Consider the following 8,291-nt stretch of genomic DNA (forward strand, 5'->3'; position numbering starts at 1 on the left):
ATGTTGGTTCTATCATTTCTGATTCTGTCCAGAATGTTTCTTCTTTTAAAGGACTCCAGTAAACTAATCAAGACTCACCTTGAATGGGTGGAATCAAAAGGTCATAGTCACAATTGTACATGTCACATCTCTGTGGTGATAATCTAATCAAAAGTTTACTTTATTTGTAAGCTTGTCTTTAATATTTTTATTGTTTATTTTTAATATTAAGAAGCAGGTATATAATATAATTTAACTATTGAATGTTTTGGAGCATATTTATGAAGGCAAAGAGCTTTGGAGGCGATGGGGAATTAAAAGACAGGATATGAGTCTTCATGGACAGTAATATTTGAATAAGAAAAAAGAACAAAAGATGAGGAAATTAATGATCTTCCCCTTAGTGAAAGGCTTTCTGACTTTTTCCTTATATTTTGACTATATTCCACCTGAATTACACTTGATGCCAGTTCTGGAAACCACCATGTCTGTACCTCTGCCTCTCCACCCTCTGCTTTCCTATCATCGCAGTGATATCAGGACATCTTCAGTGCCCTAAGAGTCCTGGAGGGAACACTCATCCCGAGAGTTTCACAGATGCAGTTGCCCCCTGAAAACCAATGTTTTTCAGGCTATGGAAGGGAATATCTTCTGGTTCCTTGTGAGAGAGATAGGGAAGGAGAACTAGTGGCTCATGCACATTCGTTTCTATGTCCCTGTCTCCATAACTTTTTTTTAAAATCCCTTCCTGTACATAGTACTGAAGAATTTCTGGCATCTATCTCATTAGTTACATTATCATTGAATCAAGTTGTAAATCAATTGAAATGTTTGAAATGCCCTTTGCCGCTCAAGGTATCCCAATGAATCCAGAATCTCTGGTTGATGCATCCATCCGTATACATCCAGCTTGATCTCTTAGTATGCTCCTCTCTCTGTACAGGCATTTTCACACATATTCCTCTCTCTTTTTAAAAAAATTTTATTAGTGAAATTGTGGGTGTACAGAAAAATCATTCATAAAATGCACGATTTCCATATACCACCTGTTCTACTTTGCAAGCTGCTAGAATGTGCTATACCTGAAATGGGATGGCTTTTCAAAAGGGGAATTCATTAAGTTGAAAATTTAAAGCTCTAGGGCTGTGAAAATGTCCAAATTAAAACAAGGCTATAAAAAATGTCCAATCTAAGGCATTCAGGGAAAGATATCTTGGTTCGAGAAGGCTGATAATGTTCAGGGTTTCTCTTCCAGCTGGAAAGGCACATGGCGATTTCTGTTAGCTTTCTTTTCAATGGTTTCCACAGGGCTCCTGGAATGCAATATACCCCAAATGGAATTTTTTTTTAAAAGGGGAATTTAATAAGTTGCTAGTTTACAGTTCTAAGGCCAAGTAAATGTCCCAATTAAAACAAATCTATAGAAATATCCAATCAAAGGCATCCAGGGAAAGATACCTTGGTTCAAGAAGGTCAGTGAAGTTCAGGGTTTCTCTCTCAAGTGAAAAGGCACATGGTGAATAGCCAGGGCTTCTCTCTCATCTGGAAGGGCACATGGCGAACACGGAAGAATCTGCTAGCTTTCTCTCCTGGTTTCCTGTTTCATGAAGTTCCTGGGGAGGCATTTTCCTTCTTCATCTCCAAAGGCTGCTGGCTTGTTCTCTCTGCTTCTCGTGGCTATGTCATTCTTCTCTCATCTTACTGAATCTCTTTCATTTTCCAAAATGTTTCCTCTTTTATAGGACTTCAGAAACTCATCAAGACCCACCCAAATGGGTGGAGACATGCCTCCAACTGATCCAGCTTAACGACCACTCTTGATTAAATCACATCTCCAGGGAGATGATCTAATTACAGTTTCAAACATACTATACTGAATAGGGATTAGAAGAAACGGTTGCCTTTACAAAATGGAATTAGGATTAAAACATGGCTTTTGTAGGGTACATACATAATTTCAAACCAGCACACCATCTAATTAAAAGTTATTGCCCACAATTGGGTGAGTCACATCACCATGGAAACAACAAAAAAGATACCATCCAGCAATATTGAATAAGGATTAAAGAACATGGCTTTCCTAGGGTATATAATAGATTCAAACCAGCACATTCTACACCTTGGACCCCCAAAAGATATGTCCTTTCCAAATGCAAAATACACTCATTCCATCACAATATCACAAAGACTTAAACCATTTCAGTAATAATACAAATACAATACAAAGTCAGAAACAGTACAAGGTCTCATCAAAGTCAGCTATAGGCCTGGTCTGTCCTAACACAAAATTCTCCTCTGGTTCCAGACCTGTAAAACTCAGAATGACTCTCAGACTTTGAAATCTAATGGAGTTTGCCCTGCAGGTTTTCTAAAGTGCAAGGGTCCAGTGACCCCTGTGTTCCTTCCAATTTGTTCCTATGGAAATGGGAATATGTTTCCTATGACTGTCTCTCCTTTATATTGGCAGCACAAAGCTTGAGTTTTACAGGTCCTACAACACTCTTGTTGGCTTTCTATGCAAGGATCATACCCATCAGACAAAAGGAGTTTCCAAAAATTCTTCCTGGATAATTCCATCTCCAATCCTGGCTTGTTTTATAATGGCTGACTGCTTCCACATTTAGTTAAATCCTCATGTGGGGCACAATTTTCTGGGGTCTCCCTTCCTGGAAGCCCAGAATATTCTAGACCATCAGTTTCTGGTTTCTTTATACCCAAGAGTTCGGTTCTCACCTTATCTCTTTCCTGTTGCATTTCACTATAAGCTGCAAGGAGGAACAAGGCTGCACTTTCCACATTCAATTTGGAAATCTCCTCAGCTAAGTATCCCGAGTTGTCATGTTTAAATTCTAACTTCCATCTAACAACTGTACTCAGCTTTGCAAGACTCTGTGCTGCTTTAAAACAAGGGTCACTACCTTTCAATTTGCAATGACACATTTCTCATTTCTGTCTAAGCCCTTATCAGAAGTATCTTTAGCGTCCACATTTACTTTTTTTTTTTAAGGTTTCCATCTTTTAATTTGTTTAATATAATATACAGAATCACAATACTATTTCAATTTCAAATTATGGGGAGATCATATTCAAATACATTTGGATTTGAGAAGTTGCTGTTGCAATACTGAGAAATTTCATGAAAAAGGTATTTCAGATAATCAAATATCTTTTTGTTATATTGACCAACACATTAAATGTAACTTGAAAAATGTAGTCTTCTGGACTTCAAATTATTACAAAAGAATAATCAAGATTATATAGACATACTTTCTGAATTACTCAAATACATTCCATTTTGAATGCAGAAAGTGAATAAATGTTTATACAGTAAAACATTTCATGAGACTATGTCTACTTCACACTTACCTGTACAAGCCCAAAAACTAAACCAACACTTTCTTAAAAATCTAGTTATTTCTAGAATGCATTAATATGATCCTAAAAGACTACTAGAACTAAATTATCACTTGATAGTAACAATTTTCACCACAATATATCTTTCCTTGGGAGATAAAATTGAAGAAATAAACAACAACAAAAAAACCAAAACCAGAAATTTGAATATCCCATACTGAACTTAACATAATAGAATTCCATATATCCTGGCTTTAACAAGCCTCAGCTCTTTTCCCAATAGGAGCTACCTATACAGCACAGTGCTACACACAATTATTCCAGTGAGATGGATCCATATGTGATCAACACAGTAGCGCCATACAAACTTTTTCTGCAGATACAATTGCTAAGAAAGGCCATAATGGACACTGGCAGACAGCATGTACACAGGAAATTACAGCTGCTACTGAGATTTAGGAGACCACACATTTCATTTTTTTTTTTTAGCAATGGAAAAACAAAAATATTTAGAGAAATATGAGAGTAGAAATAAATAATTCCACTGTCAAAAATGTAAATTTTCAGGTACTATTTCCTTAAATGGGCAAAACAGCTTAAAGTTAGAGAAATTGAATAAGATCAGAATATGAAAGGTTTTCCTTGTTTACTCAAAGAAATGTGCCAGGATTAGGGTGAGGATCTTTCTGGTTTCTGTGTCTGTAAGTCAGCCAAATGCCAAGGATCTCTGTAAAACTGAAGCAGAGGTCAATTTCGCCAACAAATCTCAAAACCTCTCCAGCAGATTCTCCAATTATTGGAGTACACAATAAGCACTGGTGACCACTTGTAGCACAGCTGGCCGGGCAGGTGTCATTAGGGTTAAAACTTTGGAAGTCACAAAAGTTTAAATTTCTCTGGATGTCATTTTGAGCACTTGCTGTGTTGTCTCATCCCACTTCAAAAAGCTGACCCTGCTGCTCCTGGCTCAGGGCTATACAAGTACAGGACACATTAAACTGAACAATAAATACAAGTAAGAGAATAATCATGTAAAAAACAGCAGCACCTGATGGTGCTTTACAGCTCCAATCAGCCCCACTAAGGCGATCAGGAACAAGAAGCCACCTGTGATGACCACGCCGACCAACGATGTGGAAACTGGAGATCAGCCAGAAGCCATGCCCCACATAGAGATTCTGATCAGAAGCAGACTCCCCAGCGTGTAGAGCAGGTTGAGTGCACACAGGCAGTTCTTGGAATACGCGAAGCCTCCAAAAACCATTGTAGAGCCTGTGGACCCCCATGTGGCAGGGAAGCATGGTTCCCAAGGGTCGCTCAGGTGCCTCTTTGTCCTCACCTTCGGGCCTGGCCCGGTGCAGATGCGGTGGGGTCATGGCAGGCAGTGTTGGGGGCTGCAGTGCATTCGGGACTGCTCAGGACCCTCCAGTAGGGCCGGCAGCCCTAGAGTCCACATTTTTACCAACAGTCTCTTCAAAGCATTCTAGGCCTTCTCTATCACGCTCCTCACAACTTTTCCAGAATCTTCCCCTTATCCATTTAAAAGGCTGTTCCAACATGTTTGGTATTTGCAACCACAGCAGCATCCCGCTTCTCCAGTCCCCAAATCTGTTCAAGTTTGCTAGCTGCTGGAATGCAATATACATTGAATGGAAGGGCTCTTAAAAAGGGAATTTATTGGGCCACGGTGGCTCAGCAGGCAAGAATGCTTGCCTGCCATGCCAGAGGACCCAGGTTTGATTCCCCATGCCTGCCCATGTTAAAAAAAAAAAACATAAAAAAAAGGAAATTTATTAAGTTGGAAGTTTATAGTCCTAGGACCATGAAAATGTCCAAATTAAAGCAAGGCTATAAAATGTCCAATCTAAAGCATCCAGGGAATGATACCTTGGTTCAAGAAGTTCAAAGGTGTTCAGGATTTCTCTCTCAGCTGGAAACCACATGGCAAGATCTGCTAGCTTTCTCTTCAACTGCTTCCCCAGGGATCTGTTCTGTTGGCTCTGTAGGTTCTGTTGGCTCTCATTGCTCTGAAGCTTTTTTCCAAAATCGTTCTTAAAGGGCTTGAGTAAGCAAGCCCACCTTGAATGGGTGGAGACACATCTCCATGGAAACTATCTATCAAAAGTTACCACCCACAATTGGATGGGTCACATCTCCATTGAAACAATAAAAATGATACTACCCAGCAATATTGAATGAGGATTAAATGTCATAATTTTTCTGGGGTACATAATAGGTTCAAACTGGCACACCACCCTGTTATTAACACCTTACATTGGTCTGGTACATTTGTTACAATTTTAAAAGTATATTTTTATAATTGTTCTTTTCCCTATAGTCCATGGTTTAACTTAGGGTTCAGTTTTTATACTGCAGTTTCATGGATTTTTAAAACTTTGCTAGCCTATCACCATATATATGATATAACATTTCCCCTTTTAACCACATTCATTTATTGTGATGGTTAGGCCCTCGTGTCAACTTGGCTAAATGTTCATGCCCAGTTGTCTGGTCAGGCAAGCACTGGCCTGACCATTGATGCAAGGGTATTTTGTGGCTGGCTGATTAAATCATCAATCAGTTGATTGCATCTGTGGCCAATTAACCTGCAGTCAACTAAGGCATGACTCCCACAATGAGATGATCCAATCAGTTGAAGGCTTTTAAGGGGAAAATGAGACTCTTTCATTGCTTCTTCAGCCAGTGAGCCTCTTCTGTAGAGTTCATTCTGACCATTCTTTGGGGCTGCCAATGTCACAGCCTGTCCTACAGATTTTGGACTCTTCCATTCCCATGGTTGTGTGAGACACCTTCATAAATTTAATATTTACAGATCTCTCCTGTTGGTTATGTTTCTCTAGAAAACTCTAACAGAGATATATGTTGCAGTGCTGTTAATTATGTTCAAAATGTCATGCTAACATCATTACCATCCATTACCCAAACATTTCTATCATTCCAAATAGGAGCCCTGCACATTTTTTTTAAACAAACATATTCTTGACGTAAAAACATTCCATATATGGTGTACTATCAATGGCTCACAATGTCATCACATACTTGTATATTCATCACCATGATCAGTTTTTGAACATCTGTATCATGCCAGTAAAAGAAGTAAAATGAAAAAATTTGTATATACCATACCCCTCACCCCTCCCTCTCACTGACCACTAGAGTTTCCATTTACCCAATTTATTTTATACCCTTTGTTGCCTGTGCTGGTTTGAAAGGATGTGCGTATCCTAGAAAAGCCATGTTTTAATCCTAATCTCATTTTGTAAAGGCAGCTGTTTCTTCTAATCCCTATTCAGTACTGCATATTGGAAACTTTCATTAGATTATCTCCATGGAGACACCACACAAGAGTGGGTGTTAAACTGGATTACATGGAGATGTGTCTCCCATTCTAGGTGGGTCTTGATTACTTTACTGGAATCCTATAAAAGAGGAAACATTTTGGAGAAAGTGGAAGATTCAGAGAGAGCAGAGAAGGGCCACAGACTGCTGTAGAACCATGAAGCAGAAAGTCCACTACCCAGCGACTTTTGGAGATGAAGAAGGAAAACACCTCCTGGGGAGTGGGAGAGGAAGCTAACAGATGACACTGTGTTTGCTATGTGCCCTTCCAGCCGAGGGAGAAACTCTGACCATGTTCACCATGTGCCTTTCCACATGAGAAAGAAACCCTGAAGTTCATAGGCCTTCTTGAATCAAGGTATCTTTTCCTGGATGCCTTAGATTGGACATTTCTATAGACTCACTTTAATTGGGACATTTCCATACCCTAAAAACACTTAACCTGCAACTTATTAAATTCCCCTTTTTAAAAGCCATTCAGTTTCTGGTATATCACATTCCAGCAGCTAGCAAACTAGAACACCCCCCAAGGTATTTATTTATTTATTTATTTTTATCCATATATTTTATCCATCTGCCCATACCCTGGATATAAGGAGCATCAGACACAAGGTTTTCACAATCACACAGTCACATCATAAATGTTATATCTTTATACAGTTGTCTTCAATAATCTAGGCTACTGGAACACAGCTCAACAGTTTCAGGCACTTCTCTCCAGCCATTTCATTACACCATAAACTAAAAAGGGATATCTATATAGTGCATTAAAATAACTTCCAGGATAACTTCTTGACTCTATTTGAAATCTTTCAGTCACTGAAACCTTATTTTGTCTCATTTCTCTCTTCCCACTTTTGGTCAAGAAGACTTTCTTGATCTCTTGATACCAGGTCCTGGCTTATCCCAGGCTTTCTGTCCCACATTGCCAGGGAGATTTATACCCCCAGAAGTCATGTCCCACGTAGGGAAGAAGGCAGTGAGTTCACATGCTGAGTTGGCTTATAGAGAGAGGCCACATCTGAGCAACAAAAGAGGTTCTCTGCGGGTGACTCTCATGCCTAATTTTTAGTAGGCTTAGCCTGTCCTTTGTAACCTCATGTGGGGCACTGTTCTCTGGGATCTCCCTTCCAGAATGCACAGAATCCTCCAGAACATTAACTTCTGGTCTCTTTGTATCCAAGAGTTCAGTTCTCATCTTATCTCTTTCCTATTGCATTTCACTATAAGCTGTGAGGAGAAATCAGGCTTTCCACATTTAATTTGGAGATTTCTTCTGCTAAATATCCAAGATCATGGCTTTTAAAATCTGTCTTCCAGTCAAAGCCACTAGTCAATTTTGACAGATTATCTGCTATTTTAGCAAGGTTCATCTTCCTTCCAGGTTATAATAACACATGCCTTATTTCTATCAAAGGCCTTATCAAGAGTATCTTTAGAGTCCACGTTTCTACCAATGCATTTTAGGCTTCTGTATCAAGCTCCTCACAACTCCTCCAGATTCTTCCCCTTATCCATTAAAAAAAACGGTTCCAACATGTTTGATATTTGCAAACTGCAGTAGCACCTCACTCCTTGTACCAAATCTGTTCTAGTTT

The 8,291-nt window shown here is 39.2% G+C and overlaps 1 pseudogene; it reads right to left on the reverse strand.

Annotated features, from left to right (window-relative positions):
* Positions 1–3,983: 3,983 nt before the first annotated feature.
* On the reverse strand, positions 3,984–4,597 carry LOC143682591 (tetraspanin-13 pseudogene; annotated as a pseudogene).
* Between the last annotated feature and the right edge of the window lie 3,694 nt (positions 4,598–8,291).

This window comes from Tamandua tetradactyla, chromosome 5 (genome assembly GCF_023851605.1).
Source record: "Tamandua tetradactyla isolate mTamTet1 chromosome 5, mTamTet1.pri, whole genome shotgun sequence".
NCBI classification, from domain to species: domain Eukaryota; kingdom Metazoa; phylum Chordata; class Mammalia; order Pilosa; family Myrmecophagidae; genus Tamandua; species Tamandua tetradactyla.